The sequence below is a fragment of the Punica granatum genome, chromosome 8 (assembly GCF_007655135.1).
Source record: "Punica granatum isolate Tunisia-2019 chromosome 8, ASM765513v2, whole genome shotgun sequence".
Lineage (NCBI taxonomy): Eukaryota > Viridiplantae > Streptophyta > Magnoliopsida > Myrtales > Lythraceae > Punica > Punica granatum.
The window spans coordinates 10,932,246-10,952,460 of record NC_045134.1 but is presented as its reverse complement, the minus strand read 5'-3'; positions in this window follow the sequence as shown (position 1 = coordinate 10,952,460).

Below are 20,215 nucleotides of genomic sequence, written 5' to 3'. Positions count from 1 at the left end.
GAAATACTTAACTTAATCATCAATTATGAGGTGATGAAAGAGGCATTAAAAGTCGACTATTGTACAAAAAATTCATATTATTTACATTTTTTATATTTTTAATTATAAGAGAAGTTTATGAATCTAATACAAGAAAGTAAAAATAGAAACATAATCAAGGAAATACGATAATCCTACCACCAAAATCGAATTTGGAATCTTTTTATTACTGATCGATGATATTTCCTACTACACTACTACATTTATCTATTATATATATGCATTTTCTCATTCAAAATCACAATAATATATATTTAAGGCTTGTTTGGTTTCAAAGTGTAATTTTAAAATTATACTTTAACTTAATTCTACCAACAACAAAACAAAATAACTCATACAAAGTCAAAAGGTAAATCTCATACATAATCATTTATACTATTTTTTTTCAAAATCAAAATCTTATTTTAAAATCTTACTTTGAAACCAAACGCAGCATAATTAATCTCCATTATTAATAAGTTTTTGTATCCCAAACCCGATCTCTTTTTCATCCCAAACTTCACGAAATTATCTTTTACCATATTTTTGTGTGGTTAGTTAACCCATGTGTAGGCGACATTGACAGGATAGACATAAGAACATGGTTCTTAGAATCATGATTCGAATCGTAGAATCGTAGGGTCATGCGATTCCGATACTATGGGCTGAATCGCAAACTGTTGAATCGGGCCTGAATCGGGCCTTGAATCGCTAAATCGCGGAATCGGGCCGATTCCGCGATTCCGGATTCGGCCCACACTCAAGCGGAGGCCAAGCCAGATTTGAGTCCTCGGGCCAAAGCCCAGCCCATTGGGCATGGGCCCGACTCTTCCCCCCCTCCCTCCTTTCCTTTTCTTCTCCGACGCTCCTCCTTTCTCCTCGAAATCTCCATGCCCTAATCCACTGGCCTTCTTTCGAGCTGTTTCAATTTTCGCCCCATTTCTTCAGATTCTTCTTGTTATGCCCGTACCGGTGTCTCTTGTTTGGTTGTTCCGATTCCGATGATGAAACTCCGCAAGTCCGCAGATCCGACTTCCGAATTTTTTCGAGTTCTGATTTCCGCGAGCTTCCAGTCAGTTGCTTCCAGTCATCTGTGTTGGGGTTAGGGATGTACTCAACCAAACAATAACGCAGCAATTAATCTTCCTCCCCTTCTAGTGTAATCGAGATAGGAACTAATCAAATCAACCAACAAGCAGTAAAGTAAAACAACACCAAGAATTTTACGTGGAAAACCCCAATGTGGGGAAAAACCACGGGACCAACTCCGAATCAACGATCCACTATGAAGATTATACAATGTCTTTCATCAAGGGTAAACCCTTGGATCACCAAACTCAAGAGAAACACTCTCTTGGATCACCCAAATACTAAATTCGTCACCCACACCGGGTGGTTCACAAAATCAGCTGAAACAGCACCTACAGAGCTCGAATAGAAATTCTGACCGTTCAGAAGTTAGCCCCACGTGTTGTGAAGCTGCTGTCAAAATTTCGTCCCAATCGGAGTTCGTTTGATATACCGATCGAGGTTTGATCTCCAGCTGCGCGCTGCCCCTTTGCTGCTGCTGTGCTGCCGCCTTTGCTGCTGCTGTTCTGCCGCCTCTTCAAATCTGCAGCTCCGTTATTCTGCTGTTCTCTGCTGCCATATATATATATATATGCTGAAATATAAACCCTAACAAAACTGGGTTCTTGGGCCTATTAAAGCCCGATAAAAGCCCAATACAATTTGAGCCCAACTTCCTCCAAATTGGAGGGATAGCCCAACAAACTCCCCCTCCCGACTATTTGGAGGCTTCAAGCATACCGGCTATACTTCGGCAAACATGAAGTTTCTCCCTAGCGAGAGGTTTTGTCATCATATCAGCTCCATTCTCATCAGTGTGCACTTTGTCTAGCTTCACCAGCTTGGACTCCAACACATCTCTAATCCAATGAAACTTGATATCGATATGCTTCGACCTCGAATGGAAAGTGGGATTCTTGCAAAGATGAATGGCGCTTTGACTATCACAGTGTAGAACATACCTTTCTTGCTTCAAGCTCAACTCCTGCAAAAACTTTTGCAACCACAACATCTCCTTGCAACCTTCGGTCACCGCAATGTATTCGGCTTCCGTTGTAGACAAAGCGATGCACTTTTGAAGCCTTGACTGCCATGAGATAGCTCCCCCTGCAAAAGTCATCAAGTATCCCGAAGTGGATTTCCGGGAATCAATATCTCCTGCCATATCCGCATCCGTATAGCCCACTAACTCCGGCTTACCAGTGCCAAAGTGTAAACACACCTTGGATGTTCCTCTGAGATACCTCAGAATCCACTTAACTGCATTCCAATGCTCTTTCCCCGGATTGGAGAGAAAACGACTAACCACACCAACAGAATGAGCGATATCTGGCCTTGTACAGACCATGGCATACATTAAACTTCCTACAGCTGATGAGTAAGGAACTTTCTTCATCTCTTCTTTCTCCTTCTCACTTGTAGGACATTGCTTCGAGCTAAGTTTGAAATGAGAAGCAAGTGGTGATGAAACTGGTTTAGCATTACCCATGTTGAACCGATCCAAAATCTTCTCGATGTACTTCTCTTGAGAAAGCCAAAGTTTTCCACTTGATCTGTCACGAGAAATATGCATCCCAAGGATCTGCTTTGCCGGTCCCAAATCCTTCATGGCAAAGGACTTGTTGAGCTCCTTCTTCAACTCTGTAATCTTGCTCATATCATGACCAACAAGTAGCATATCATCCACATATAACAGTAAAATGATAAAATCACCATTCGAGAATTGTTTCACGAACACACAATGATCTGAAGTTGTCCGTGTGTAGCCATGGCTCAACATGAAAGAGTCAAACTTTTTATACCACTGCCGAGGTGCTTGCTTAAGCCCATACAAGCTCTTCCTCAGCCTGCACACCAAATGCTCCTTACCTTTAACTCGGAATCCTTCAGGCTGCTCCATATATATTTCTTCCTCCAAGTCACCATGCAGGAAAGCTGTTTTTACATCGAGCTGCTCGATCTCCAAGTTCAGACTAGCTGCCAGTGCGAGAACAACTCGGATCGATGACATCTTGACAACGGGCGAGAAGATCTCCTCGAAGTCAACTCCTTTCTTCTGGTTGAAACCTTTCACTACCAGTCGAGCTTTGTATCGAGGTCGCGAGTTCTCTGTCTTCAACCTGTAGACCCATTTGTTCTTCAATGCTCTCTTACCTTGCGGTAGCTTCACTAGGTCATACGTGTGATTTTCAGACAAGGAGTTCATCTCCTCATTCATCGCCTTCAACCAGTGCTCCTTGTACTCATGTGCCACAGCTTCATCATAGCACTCAGGTTCTCCCCCGTCAGTCAGTAGCACATATTCATGAGGCGGATATCTTGTAGATGATCGTCTTATTCTATCAGATTGTCTAGGTAGATCTGCAGGCTCTAACTGTAACTGCGAGCCTGTATCATCCGTAGTCACATCATCATCTACCTGAGGAATCTCACCCCCAGTCGTGGTTTCTTCATACTCACCAGATACCTCTTCCACTGGATGTTCTACATCAACCGGTACAGGAATAGAGATCTCGTGAGGATTGCCTACACTGGCCTTCTCTAACTTTTGCAAATCCTCGATTGTCTGGTCCTCAAAGAAGACAACATCCCTGCTCCTGATGATCTTCTTGCTATCAGGGTCCCAAAGCCTGTACCCGAACTCTTCATGTGCATAACCCAAGAAGATGCACTGTTTTGCCTTGGCATCAAGTTTTGATCTTTCATCTCGAGGAATGTGAACAGATGCCCTGCACCCGAATACTCTGAGATGCTTGTATGATACTTTCTTGCCGGTCCACACCTGCTGGGGTACATCTCCATCAAGTGCAACTGACGGTGTAAGATTAATAAGATCAACCGCTGACCTCATTGCCTCGCCCCAGAAAGGCTTAGACAGTTTCGCTTGAGAAAGCATACAACGAACTCTCTCAACAATTGTGCGGTTCATCCTCTCTGCAAGCCCGTTCTGTTGTGGTGTCTTCGGTACCGTCTTCTCAAGTTTAATACCGTGAGTCCTGCAATAGTTCTCGAAAGGACCTCTATACTCACCACCATTATCAGCTCTGACACATTTCAGCTTCATGCCTGTTTCTCTTTCCACTGCTACATGGAAGTTCTTGAAAATCTCAGTCACCTGATCTTTAGTTCTCATAGGGTAAGCCCAAACTTTCCTGGTGTGATCATCTATAAATGTCACAAAATAGAGAGCACCACCAAGAGATCTATCCGACATAAAACAAACATCTGTATGCACAAGATCAAGTATATGATGGCATCTAGAGGGACGACTTCTAACAAAAGAAACTCTCCTCTGCTTACCAGCTAAACAGTGATCACAGGTGCTCAAGTGCATACCTTTAATGGGCAAAGACTGCTTTCTAGCAAGAATTTGAATACCTTTCTCGCTGATATGCCCAAGTCTCCTATGCCATAGCTCGATAGGATAATCCTCAGCAACATTAATTTGACCGGAATTGTGTCTGGCACGCAGCCTGTAGAGAGTGTCGGTCTTCTGACCCTGTGCCACAATCAACGAACCCTTGGAGAGCTTCCATCTCCCATTGCTGAATTCATTACTGTAGCCTTCATCATCAAGTTGACCCGTCGAGATTAGGTTAAGGCGAATTTCTGGAACATGCCTCACCTTCTTCAAAAACAACTTGCAGCCAAGCTCGGTCTCTAGACAGACATCACCAATACCGACAATCTTGCATGATTGTCCATTCCCCATTCTCACATAACCATAGTCCCCGGTAGTGTAAGATGAAAAGAAATCCCGATGAGGAGTGACATGAAACGAGGCACCTGTATCTGCAACCCAGGTAGAGTCCTGACATGTGAAATTCACATAAGCTTCATCACAAATGATGTAGGTCTCTCCATCACATGCCACTGCTGTAGTGCCTTCTTCCTTCTTGCTCTCACCGTTGCCATTCTGATTTTTCTTCAGAGCTCTACACTCCCTTTTGTAGTGTCCCTCCTTTCCACAGTGATAGCAAGTGACCACTTTCCTCGTCTTCGACTTTGATCTACCCCTCGATTTGCCACGTGAGTTACTATGCTTGGAAGAGAAATTTCTGCTTTGACTTCTCCCCCGTTGTTCAGTAACCAAAGCTTCAGACTGAATGGAAATTCCCGTGCCTTTCCTTCTAGTCTCCTCATTAAATAAACTGTCTGTCACCGTAGCCAACGATAGCTTCCCGTTTGGCGCAGAATTGCTTAATGCAACCACAAGTGTGTCCCAATTATCCGGTAGAGTCCCTAAAAGTAGACAGGCCTGCAACTCATCGGGTAATATTATCTCCAGGTTCGTCAACTGGTTAATAATATCTTGGAAATTACTCATGTGCGCAGCCATATCACCTCCATCCTGAAAACGAAGATGAACCAGCTTCTTCACGAGGAATGCTTTATTTTGCGGTGTCTTCCTCGCATAGAGATTTGTCAATTTATCCCACAAAGCTTTTGCATTTGTCTCCTGAGCAACATGATGATAAATACTATTGTCTATCCACTGCCGAATCAAACCAATAGTCTTCCGATTTGTGCGTTCCCAAGCCTTGTCATCCTTATCTTTGGGTTTCGCGGAATCCCCTTCAATGGGATCGTACAAATCCCTGCAAAATAGAAGATCCTCCATCCGAGACTTCCATATAGAGTAGTTGGTTGCATTCAACTTGAACATAGATCCTGTAGATTCCTCCATCTCGAAAACACCGAAAAACTCAAACTTCTCTAACCCGAGGCTCTGATACCACTTGTTGGGGTTAGGGATGTACTCAACCAAACAATAACGCAACAATTAATCTTCCTCCCCTTCTAGTGTAATCGAGATAGGAACTAATCAAATCAACCAACAAGCAGTAAAGTAAAACAACACCAAGAATTTTACGTGGAAAACCCCAATGTGGGGAAAAACCACGGGACCAACTCCGAATCAACGATCCACTATGAAGATTATACAATGTCTTTCATCAAGGGTAAACCCTTGGATCACCAAACTCAAGAGAAACACTCTCTTGGATCACCCAAATACTAAATTCGTCACCCACACCGGGTGGTTCACAAAATCAGCTGAAACAGCACCTACAGAGCTCGAATAGAAATTCTGACCGTTCAGAAGTTAGCCCCACGTGTTGTGAAGCTGCTGTCAAAATTTCGTCCCAATCGGAGTTCGTTTGATATACCGATCGAGGTTTGATCTCCAGCTGCGCGCTGCCCCTTTGCTGCTGCTGTGCTGCCGCCTTTGCTGCTGCTGTTCTGCCGCCTCTTCAAATCTGCAGCTCCGTTATTCTGCTGTTCTCTGCTGCCATATATATATATATATGCTGAAATATAAACCCTAACAAAACTGGGTTCTTGGGCCTATTAAAGCCCGATAAAAGCCCAATACAATTTGAGCCCAACTTCCTCCAAATTGGAGGGATAGCCCAACAATCTGCCCCAGCTTCCAGTCAGTTACTTGCTCACTGCAGTCTGCCCAAGCTTCGAGCCGAGAGCGTCCACTATCCAGACTCCAGGTAGCGTGACTTGAACATCCGATCGCCTTCTGCTTCGATTCATTCGATGAACTGAACTAAATTGAGTGAACTGATTCTGAAAACCTTGGCTGAGCTGCTTAGCGTTGTCTTGTTTCCATGGCCGCGTCATTTCTCGGTTTTGAGTTTTTGTCCTTTTTAACAGAAGCAAATTATAGCTTGAACAGTGGTGTAAATTTCTATCTACTGTCGGATGTCAAGTATTACTTCTTCTTACTGTACAGCATCATCCTAATTTCCGCAGAGTGAATCCGAGATAGCCTCTTCATCATTTATGAAAACCTTTTTCCTTCAACATTCTACTAGGCCAGCAACTGCGTATTTTCCCTTTTTTTTTCATGCATTTGCAGAGATAAAGTCACTGCCATGCAAATTTTCGAGTTTTTCCCTTTTATTTCAGCTTCATGAGTTTTTCCCTTTTATTTCAGCTTCGAGTTTTTCCCTAGTATATGATCAGACTAATCATGCTGAAGATTAGGTGTCATGTCAAAATTTGTATGCAAATTGAATCTACTGATTCATGTCTGAATATAAGGAATCAAGGATTGTTTTTTTTTTTTTCAAGAAAGTATAATACATATATATATATGTTATTTTTTTAATTACAGGTAGAATCTTATGATTCACATTACGATTCTACGATTCACGATTCTACGACCCTCGACCGATTCTAGGTAGAATCGCGATTCTGAAAACCTTGCATAAGAAAGTGGCAACCCAATTCCGCGAGCTACTTCTTCTTCTTGCTTAAAGAACGTTATCTTTTAGTATATCATGTGTACGACAAGCTGATCTAATGAACTAGAATAAGAGAACTAGGCTCAAAACATGATTTGAAAAAAGAAATCATCATTGAGTAAGTAAAATCACGTTAATTATAGTAAACATATTTCAAATCATGCATGCTACCCCCCCAGTCAATGAAACAAATTCAAAATCTAATTATTGAGTCCTATAAGTAACGTTTTGCAATGACATCTACCAGTTTCTTGTCTCTTAATTCTAATCTTGCCTTAACAATTTGTACGTTTATATCTGTAACTTCTCTATTTTCTTTCTTAATATACTTTTATCATTTTAAATTATATTTCAATAATTAATTCTATAAATTAATATATTTAATTACATGGCATCACCTCAACTAAAATTATATTAAAATACTATGAAGCGATTAAAAAATTAGAAAAAGAGAAAGTCTCTCGCATTTAGAATGAAAAGAGATAAAATAATAATAATAAATAAATAAATAAAGGGGGTGGAAACTGAAAAGATGACAGAAGTGTTCGGACTAGAATGACATTTGCAATCTCGAAATTGATATGTATTGCTAGAGAAAGAAAACACGAGCTGTTATCCGCACTCCTTTTTTTTTTTTTAAATAAGTATCCACACTCTTTGCATTGTTTGAACTGGTTTATGAAAGCTATAAGATCCATATTTAGGTAAATTATAAGAACCATATTTCTTATAATCAAGTTTGCATACTTGAAATTAATACATATTGACAATAATTTGACGATTAAATACATTATTGATCAATTTTGCATCCTTACCTAATTTTGTTCACAAGGCAATAGGATGCCCCCTTAGTACAACCTCTCGTTTAAGGGAGCTTATGTAAATCCTTCATACTCTTGTATATAGTTTTGGAGTAATAAAGTCTCGCATTTATCATAATAAAAAGAAAATTATCTGTAAAACAGTCACTATAACATTCAAATTAGTCGAATATATTGTAATTATTGTTCGAAGTCTTAAAATTCTTTTTGTTCCAAAAGAAGTAAATAATTTTTTTTTAAATGATGAAAAATGGTTACCTGAAAAATCGTTGTGCTTTTTTTTTTTTGTCTCACTACATATGTTTCACTAGTGTGGGAGTATTATGACCATTCATATATAATATTATTTTCTAGTAAATGATAATGTCGGCTGCCCAATGAAGCCCGCATCTCTAATTAGTTAAAAAATGAAAATGGTTCATCTCTGAAATTCTTTTACGTGTTCTTTTAGGCACATGTCCCTTTCGAAATACATGTCTACAAAAATAATTATAAGCTTTTTGGCAGTCAATATTCCGCCGCACCACCCAAAAACAAAATATTCTTTATGTAAAGTTGGTGCAATATAATGTCATGCCTTCGTATCCGTTTGTGAATAATTTGCAGTACCTTTATATAATTAATTAATATATATTATCTCTTGTCAAAAGTAACAAATCATCAAACATTTTTGTAAACAAAAAGACAAATAAATTATTTAACATAATTGGACTCGTTTCAGTAGAACTGTGAAATTGAAAGGTACCAAAACACATGCATCAGTTGATCTAAAAGAATTAAGGGGAGAGTGAAATGGGAAGAAAGTGGCACGAGAAAAGCCACGACATTAAATAAAAGTTAGAACATTTAAAGATCGAGGTAGTTACACCCATTTCTCTAATTTTGATGGTAAGAATATTTAATAGCCGATTCAAACTCGAAAACTCAGATAGAGCTAATATATGAACATACTTAGAGAGCTATATGAACGTTCAATGCGTAATATATATTGTTTAGGAAATGCCATTACATATTCAATCAATCATAATTCTATTTAACTAATTGGTACATCGCTGGTGAATGGGTCCTCTTTCTTTTCAAGCATGAAGGTATGGGTTAGCATTATTATGTCTTGGCGGTCCCCCGCCAGCAAAAGAAGAAGAAGAAGAAAGAAAAGATCTTGGACAGGGCTCTGAAGAAGTTAATTACAAGATGAGAAGTAGAGAATGGAGATATCAAAACGTGGTGGTCGTAAACGATGGGAGTTTTATTCTGACTTGACTCAATACATAGATAGCCTATTTATAGGCTCAGGACACAACGGAATTAGGAAACAAATAATCTCAATATTGATTGATACAATCTTATTTTCAAATATTCTATTTTCTAATATGATAAATCAATATCTCCAATACTCCCGCACAAAATGAACATGGAGGGTCACGAAATGTTCATATTGCAACTAAAGTTCAAGATCGCAGCTTATTATTTTGATCAATTGAGCAATTAATCCATCCCTAGGCTTAACTCCAATAAATGGAAGCAGAACTTAACTTTCCTTTTCCCTTTAACGGAGGTGAAACATCTGACCATACACGTGCAAATACTAGAAGTATCGAATAAACTAGGGATAGATAAGCAGAGAAAAGGGTGATTGTATTCTTTGTGTTATCAGTTATCGTATATGTACAAGACAAGGATTGATGTGCTTCAAATTGCAGCCCAACTCGTATTCATGAATCAGAACTTGATAAGAAATAAGGGTGGATGGTAGAACCAACAAAACTCATTCGATAAGATGACTCGCCACGAGTAAGAAAAGTCTGGTTGATTCGCCAGGCTCAAGGATGAACTATAAGAATATGGGTTTTCGCCACTAAACAAGGGACTTGTTTAGATAAGAAAAATAGAGGAAACGCTCTAGGCAATTTCATTCAAATATTCATCAAATTCGTCTGTGTTCTTCTCTTACAATAAGGTGCATATTTATATAGAAAGAAGACACCCCTTTGACTTTAAAATAGGAAACTGATATCTAATCTTCCCTAGATTACTTTCCAAAAATAGAGTAAGGCAATAATCTGAAATAGGAAACTCAAGACTACTGACTCAAGCTAATATAGGAAATAATATCTAATTAAGAGAAATTATATTATAGCAATAACGGAAACTTAATATCTAATTAAGCTAAATTCTTGTTCCGGAGTCATCTGGAATACGCGTTTGGACCTGCAAATTCAAATACAAGTTGGGCTACAATCTGAAGCACATCATGCCCTCTCGATTTGGAAAAGACGCGTCCTCGAGTCTTCGTCAATCTTCTGCTGGTCTTCATGTGTGCGCTTCGGTGCTTTTTAGCTTGCCACTTAATGACCAACTTTTCTGTACGAACTCTCTCTTGTAATTCCGCATAGATCAGATTCTCTGTTCTTCCTCGCCGATCAACTCTCTAGCTGGATTGCCCGTTCCTCAGCCAAGTCATGTGCTCTTCAGGTAGCTTAGGTTTCACTTGATGAAACACCATTGATAGATCTTCAATAGCAAATTCTTCCTGAAGTTCCTCTTGGGCTGAGCTTAAAATGGGTTCCTTCAGGACTTGCTTTGGAGAGTTTGATATCAGTACCTTCGGAATGTTCTCCAAGCATTCCCGCTGCTCTTCCAACTTTGATTCCAAACTCACGACTTGCTAAGCCTTGAGCTCCTCACCCTCATCAGCATATTCCACTTTCTCCTTGCTCGTAACTACACAAACATCTACAACGGCCTCTTCAACTTCACTTTCGACAGCGTGAGGGTTCTGAATGGTTACCTCTCGCCAATTGGAGAATTCGGAGGTAAAGTGTCTGAATCCATGAAATTCAAGGAACTTAATGTTTTGGCACCAAACAGGGGGTTGTGGATCGACCTCCTACTCCTTCACCTTGGCCAACTCAACTTGAGACTTGAGTGAGCCCTCAACTTCCTTTCGTGGCTTGTTCCACCTTGAGGCTAACCTTTGGGGTGTGGATCCAGCGATCACCGGCTTCTGGTTGAACACTCTTGGCGTAGTTCGTTGGCAATGTTTCCGCTGCCTTAGTACCTTAATGGCCAGCTTTATAACATCCTCTAGCGACACAAAAGGCTGTCGTTTGATCATATCCGCAATCTCCTTGTTTAGACCACCTAAGAAACACGCAATGGATGTCTCTTGAGCCTCACGCAGCTCACATCCCATGGTCAGTTGTTTGAATTCCTTAACATAATCTTCTACGGACATACCACACTGCATAATACTTTGCAATTGAAGATAAAGTTGTTACTTGTAGTACTCAGGCACAAATCTTCTATGCATAAGTCTTTTCATTTCCCACCAACTACGAATCTCATTCTCACAATCTCTCATTCGTTGTGCTTTTAAACTTTCCCACCAGAGAATAGCATAACCAGTGAACTCAAGGGCAGCATGCTTACACTTTTCCAATTCAGAGTACTCGTGGTACTCAAAGACCTTTTCAACTCGTTGCACCCACTCGAGATACTCTTAAGGGGAACTCGTGCATTTGAATTGGTGAATCTTCAGCTTGATATTGTTCCCGATGACCCTTTGCTGCTGTCGTGGAACCGGCTGCTCTTTTTCTTCAGGAAGTTCATCCTCCTGGTCAGCTTCATCTTCCACTCGAACATTCCGTTTAGGAACTCGATGTGCACATTGTGGAGGAGCACGCACCAAGGCTATTCGCTCAACAACTTGGGTCAGTTGATCGAGTTGTGCAGAAAGCTTGTCTTGCCTCTGCAGGAACCCAAGGAATTGCTCTTGGTCGAGTGTGAGTCCCCTCGGAACCTCATGGACGTTTTCCTCATCCATTGCGTTTCTCATAATGATTCCTCACTAAACACTCGTGTTTATACTCCGTCATGTGTTTCAATCGACCAACAAGAATAGAACCTTCGCTTTGATACCAAATGATAAGCTCACGAACCAGAACTTGATAAGAAAGAATGGTGGAGGGTAGAACCAACAAAACTCACTCGATAAGATGACTTACCATGAGTAAGAAAATTCGGGTTGATTCGTCACGCTCAAGGATGAACGATAAGAATCGGGATTTTCGCCACTAAACAAAGGACTTATTTAGATAAGAAAAATAGAGGAAACACTCTAGGCAATTTCATTCAAATATTCATCAAATTCGTCTGTGCACTTCTCTTATAATAAGGTGCATATTTATATAGAGGGAAGACACCCCTTGACTCTAAAATAGGAAATCGATATCTAATCTCCTTTAGATTACTTTCATAAAATAGAGTAAGGTAATAATCTGAAATAGGAAAATCAAGACTACTGACTCAAGCTAACATAGGAAATAATATCTAATTAAGAGAAACTATATTATAGCAATATCGGAAACTTAATATCTAATTAAGCTAAATTCTTGTTCCGGAGTCATCTAGAATACGCATTTGGACCTGCAAATTCGAATACAAGTTAGGCTGCAATCTGAAGCACATCATGATTTCTTCTTGAGGTTCCACTTGGCCTGGGTCTAAAAACAATTCAGCCTGAACTTTCTCTTCAGAGTTTGAAATTAGTTCCTCCCGCAGAATCTTGCCAATCGCTAAATTCTTCTCGACCAGAACATTATTATCATGTGACGCTTGAGCTGCTTCATTCTTGGACTCCACTTCTTCTTCTTTAAATTTGTCACCCTTCATAGAAGTTTCTTCAAGTTGTACTTTTTCCTTGATATCAACAATCGTCATAGGAAAAACATTTGTTTTTCCATTCTTAAGAGGATAGGTAGACTTCATGCAATCGTCTTCACATTCATAGAGGCGTTCTTCATATCCCAAAGGAAAGAATCTGACCTTTAAGAGTTGTTTCATGTGCCTCCACGTAAATAACAGATTCCTTCCATCTTGAAGACGATTATTTTTCAATTTTTCCCACCAAGTAGACACTTTGCCTCTTAACCGATAAACAACTCTAACAACTCGACTTCCATTGAAAGTCGATGAATCGGTCCACATCCGAAATCCACGCCAAGAATTCCGCGGCATTCATGCTTCCATTGAAAGTCGGGATTCTCTTTGGGCGATAATCCTCCTACACCCATTGGTGTCTTCTTATTTCATCGGAACTCGCAAGGGCTTAGATAACTCGCTCGAGCCATGCTAAACTCTCTTCTATTCGTTGCAATGTGGGGAGCAGGTCTTGGTCGAAAGTAAGCCCTCTTGGAACTCGTTCTAGGTGGTCTTTAGCCATTATCTCCGCATATTTAGCAAAATCCACTCAATCACATGCATGTTCACTTGTTCACGTGTTTTCACTCGGCCAACAAAAATAGAACCTTCATTTTGATATCAAATGATAAGCTTACGAACCAGAACTTGTTAAGAAAGAAGGGTGGAGGGTAGAACCAACAACACTCACTCAATAAGATGATTCGCCACGAGTAAGAAAAGTCGGGTTAATTCGCCACGCTCAAGGATGAATGATAAGAATCGGGGTTTTCGCCACTAAACAAGGGACTTGTTTAGATAAGAAAAATAGAGGAAACGCTCTAGGCAATTTCATTCAAATATTCATCAAATTCGTCTGTGTTCTTCTCTTACAATAAGGTACATATTTATATAGACGGAAGACACCCGCCTTGACTTTAAAATAGGAAACTGATATCTAATCTTCTCTAGATTACTTTCCTAAAATAGAGTAAGGTAATAATCTGAAATATAAAACTCAAGACTACTGACCCAAGCTAACATAGGAAATAATATCTAATTAAGAGAAACTATATTATAGCAATATCAGAAACTTAATATCTAATTAAGCTAAATTCTTGTTTTAGAGTCATCTAGAATACGCGTTTGGACCTGCAAATTCAAATGCGATTGGGCTGCAATATGAAGCACATCAAGGATGGTTGTATACAATCTTTACAATCTTGTTTTTGTATAATGGTCAGGAAATCCCAAGATTTTCAGGTTGTGAGGCGGCACCACATTGTAATGAATCTTTTCCTTCAATACAAATGAAAATAAAATGCCAACTTCAATTGATAATAGCAACCGACTTGTTTTGATCGATCTATGTAATAACATGATGAATTTCCTATGGACCTATAAGCAATTGGGCAATAGAAATTTTATATCATACCAAAGTAAGTCATGCGTCCCCGTGTGAGCTAATACCATATCGAGCCCACTTCTAAGAGTAGCCAAAGTACGCGCCTCATATAAGTGCCCTCTCATCCAAGAACGGAAAGGGAGCCTGGCTTGTGGTCATGAGTTATTGAGGATTAGTGTCTAAGGGCATATAACACGCAATGACAAGTGAGAAAACATCACACGTTATTGCATGAGGGTGGATGTTGAGAGTTGTCCAATTCCACATTGAAAAATTAAAAAGAAATTCATTGAATTTATAAGAGATTAGATACCACAACTTATTAACTCGTACTATTGGATTAGAGATTGATCCAGTTACTTATAGATCCAATTGAAATTTTAGAGATTTGGCCCGATACGATCATCTGCAATCTTGATGAGCACTTCATTTTTTCATAGGAAAAAAGAATGATGCATCATCACTGAAGAGTCCCCGACACGCTTTGGGCAACAAAAAGTGGGGAATCCTCTTCGAGGGTCCTTAAAATTATAAATTTTTCTCTGTGTTTGCCCATTCAGAAATGCATGCTTGGTAAGATCCCAACTCACTGCACTAGCTAGGATACGTACCTTTAAGATGGATACGTTTTATCACCTCACTATATATAGGTCAAAATGCTCCACCCATGGCCCCAAATGACACAATGCTATAATACTATACCCATTGAGCTTATATCTAGGGTCAATTATGCCGACATTTGAATAAAGATTAATCTCAGTTGGTCGGCTACAATAACCCATATGGTCTCATCAGGCCCAAAAATAAAAAATAAAAAAATTATAGAGTAAGTAATGGTTTTGTTAACAGTCGAAAAGGAATTATTGCTACAGGTTCTCTGGATTTATTTTATTGGGTAGCCATGCTTTATTGCATTCAAAATTAAAAAGAATATTTTGAAGAGAGCTATTATGTAGCCGTGATTTATTGCGTTCAAAATTAAGAAGATGCGTTTTTCTTTGTTGTATCTAAGGCTTATGCCTTCCTGTCCTACCGAAAACAATTAAGAAGAATAAAAACCTATCTGTATATAAGTATAAATTACTTGACTGGCAATAAATACTCCTTAATAAATTCTCTTTAAATTAATACAATTGAAAAAAAAATTGAAATTAAAATACTATTTAAAGATATATTACATATGTAAAATTGACTACTTTTTACAATAAATTCTATCAATAATTGTGACAATTATACTTAACTTTTTTGAACAATAAATGGTTGAGAAAATGATATATTTGGTCCTCTAGATTTGTTTGTTTTTCTTTTTTAATCCTTTTTTCTAATTTTTTATAGTTTATATCCAGTAATTTTGAATACTTTTTTGTTTCAATCCTTTTTCTTTTTTGTGATTCGTTTAGGTCCAAAACTTATACTTTTCTTTTCATCCTTTTTATCAAAATTGTTTATCATAAAAATTTTAATTTTGATACGCAACCTTTTGTAGCTAATTTTTCATCCTAGTTCTTTATTTTTTGTTCAATTTTTCATAAATAAAAGATATTTTTTAGCTTCAAAAATAAAACAAAATTAAATTAAAATAATAAAAGAAAAATCATGAACGTTATCGATAGGATGAGAAGGAGCGGGCATATAGGCTGTAGGCAATCTTGGTAGGGGCAACGGTGATCAAAATTGAGAGCATAGGTACTCGAATTTGCGAGCAATGAATTAGAAAAATATATGAAAAAAAGTCGATTGTGGCCCAATAGCCGTCAACCGCTCTTGTGAGGTTGGGCGATGACACACTAAATATATGAAAATCATAGTCACGTTATTATTCTAATTGTTATTAATTTAGTTTCATAATTTTCAAAAATAATTTTGAACTATGATGGAATAAGAAGTTTCATGTTGAGGCAAAATTAAACAAAAAAATAAAAGAATTAGGACAAAAGAACTGACAACAAAAGGTTGATTACCAAAATTAATTTTTTTTCCTAATGATTATTTTGATAAAAAGTTCTAAACAGAAAAAGTAGTAAAATAAAGAAATATATAGGTTAATTATACCGGTGGTACAAAAAAATTTTAAAGTGTAACACTTTGGTACAAAAAAAATTGAAACAATTAAGTACACAAGCTTTCGAAAATGTTGCAATTAAGTGCATTCTAGTAATTTCAAACTAACACTTTCAATCACTTGTGACGTGGCATATGACATGGCATAAATATTAAAATCAAATATTTATTTTAACATTTTTAAACTGAAAATATAATTAAAAAAAGTAAAAAAAAATATATACTTACTCCGAAACTAAAGTCTCACTTACACCGAAACTTTGATATGATCGAATCGATCTCTCAATTGTTCTCAAGGGAATGAGATCGCTCACGGAGACGATGGCGACTACATGTCCCCGGCCAAGTATGTATCTGATTTGTTGTCTCGGGCACAACAAATCTACAGCAAAGTCACTCCCACGCCGTCAGAGTATAATGCGAAGTTTCCTCCAGCTAATGGCTCTCCGTTAGCGGATCCTACTCTTTATCATCTCGTGGGCGGTCTTGCCTAATTTGCACTGACACGACCTGACATTGCTTACGCGGTGCATGTAGTCAGCTAGTTTATGACAGCACCACGGTACATAGCAGTTCTTCGCATACTCTAATATGTGAAAGGCACCATCTTCCACGAGTTGCATTGCTCCTCCAGCTCCTCCTTGCAGTTGCGTGCATACGATGATGCTGATTGGGCAATTGACCTTACAGATCGACGATCCACCCCCGATTATTGTCTCCATCTTGGAGACTCTCTTATCTCGTGGTGCAGTGAGAAACTGGTTATCGCAGCTCACTCCAGCATTGAAGCGGAATATCGTGCTTTATCCGACCTTTTTTTTCTAACTTCTGAGGCTCAAGAGGCTTCTTGCAGGCATCGACGTCATTCCGAGTCCACGATACTCTAATGTGATAACAAGAGTGCTATGCAATGATGTTTTTCACGAACAAGCCAAGCATATTGAAATGGATTGTCATTTCATTCTCCAGACTAGCATATTAAGTAAAATCGTGTGCCATTATACTACACCTTCTTTGAATTTTATATATTATTTTCTTATTTTGACTATGACGTTTGACCTATAAATTGGCCTCTTCTTGTACAATCTTAATCATCGATATACATAATATCGTATTACTTATACTCGTTGTCAAAAAGTAAAAATATATATTTGTATTACCCATAAAATAGCACAATATTATATTGACACAATATGAGTAGCTAACTTAAATCGCTCATCAACTGCATTGACTTCATAAAGAAATCTCATGAGGACATATATACGAAAACAAAATAAATATATAGATCATGAACGAGTCTGCGGAGACATCTGATGTGTGTATATATATACTCACGCGGGCAATTGGATTTGGCTCTTGGATTATCTATTAATGAATAAAAGTAAGCTACGCATATTTGTTAGGCATCATTAATTGATGATGGCTATGGTGACCAGCTAAATACTCTGATGCAGAAAACCACCACTCGAGAGATTTAGTTTTATTGTGAATTAATCAGGTGGTTTGCCACTTCTTTCGCCTAATCCACATATCAAGTTTGAGTTTTTGTAAATAAAAAAAATTTATGATTTTGAGAGTTTTATTTCGTAATAGTCGATCAGACTTAAGTATGGATTGATTGAGGTAATTGAACTTTCGCATATCAAACGATATAGACCTCAAGTGGAAAAAAAATCAAGGACTTTTTGTCTCGGTATGTAGGTTGATCTACTATGGCTAGAGGGACCACTTGACTTGATAACAGCTAATAGTACGTTACTCCATATTAACATAATAATCTTTAACCGATTTTTACACGTGTAGATATTGTTGTGGCTCGCGTCCTATACAGATAATGTAAGATGTGACTTACTAATGTAATCCACGGTCGTTTTCCTTTTCCAGAGGGAATGCATGCTCTTCATCGTTTCGCACAACTGGCTGAAGTGAAATTCATTCGCAATTCTCACTCACTGTATAGGTTAACGAGAAACTATCAATATTGATAAATGCAGGACTGGCCAATCGACATATATATACAATAATTGCCATGAACTTGCACAAGAAAAGAATTGATATTGATTCTTTTTCGTCGGATTCTTTGAATCGCGGGTCACCGTAGATTTTGTGATATATATTTTTAGTTGTGCGATTATGTAAGAATTAATTGTGGGACCATAGCTGGCTTTCGTTTTGGATGGGGAAGTAGGACATTTCTTGCAATTGGAATAGGGATAAAAGACAAATTAAAGGCCCAACAAAACAACTCATCATCAGAGGCTAAACGTCGGTGTTCTTGGAAGAATCGTAGGACGTGTTATTTCACCATTAGCCGAAGCACTGATTGGACGGTGCGATCTCATCGCAACCTTTTTTTCTTTTTATGATTTAACCAGCCGTCCAAGCAATTTATCCATGGCTCCAAAAATAGTACTTCAATAATTTCAATTGAATTGAAATCATCATCACTGTGTCGACAATTTAGACTAAACCATAGGTATTCATGATTCTACTTTGAGTTTGCTGAAGTCGTTCTTTTTCTAGAAATATTTGATGCTGTCCAAGAAAAGACCATCTCATATTATATGATGATTATTATATGTCGATCGCTGAGATAAGATAACTTTACATTAATGACTTTTACTTATATTATCTAAATACTATTATAAGTAAGGATTTGATGTCCCGTGCAATTATAATCTCCGTGAACCGTCCAAAATACTGCAATTTGAAGCCCATAGACAAAATAATTAAATAAATATCATAAAATTACAAAGATACAATTGTCCATGCAATTTATTTTCTCTCCTCTCTCTCACTAGCCAACCATGAAGATCACGTTTTCATAATTTTCTGTTTTTGTTTTTACCTTTTCTTTTCCCTAATTAGCGTTCAATTTTCTTTTTCAAAATTAACCAGAACTACGGAAAATTTTGAAAAGAAAAAAACCCATCTCACCAACCGAGAAAAAAACCCAGGTCAAAAAAGAAAAAACGGATAGTGCAGTGCATATGCGCAGGTTATAAGTTTAGATGCATGATGATTAAATGAAGAATAGTATATTACTAGTACATCGGACACGTGCAAGGGTGCATCTATATAGTTTAGTTTCGCACGTAGTAGGACTACATGATTTAGTATTGTTTGCACTCATTTTCCGCACTTTGCAGTAAATGCACTGAGGCGTCCACTGGACCGGTCCAATTAGGACCAGCCCATGATCAAAGACTCGAGGACTCGACTCGAGAATCCGTGGCACTACCCAATTTGAACAGCTACTAGTGGGAAGCTAATTCGAGAAAGAAGTCATGAAATGCTTTAATTGGGTTGATTAGATCAGATAGTCGAGAGCAAGCTGTTAGGTCGTACTAAGGGAGGAGTTCTGATTCTTTCCTAAACGGCATTATCGCACGAATCTAGACATACATGATCAAGACTCGAGTATGTGACTCTACATGACAGCGGGAGTTATTTCCTTGGCTTGCACACCAGACATGGAGAGTTAGCGCGACACACAATATTACTAGCTTAATTATGGAATTTATTCGATACTCTTCCTTTTATGGGCTGGTGCGTGCGGATCAAGGCAGAGGCACAGCTGGTGGCCTAAATCTGGCATCCAGAGAGTCTTTCCTTGGAGGAAGCTTGCGTTTACGGAAATTGCTTGGAGGTTTAGCAAGTAAATTATTTTAGTTAGGCAATTTCCTTACCTTTAGTTAGGTGATATATTTTGTTTCCTAGTTTAGCTAGCTGCTTGGATAGCACGAATTTTATTACTTTATATTGCTTATCTCCTTAGAATAAGACCGAGATATGCTCTTTAGGGTTTCCTAGATCTGTCCTATAAGAGTTGACGATGCCATTCGATGCAATCCCCTTTCGACACATCAATCAAACGCACTTATCTTTTCTATCCTTGCTTATCACAC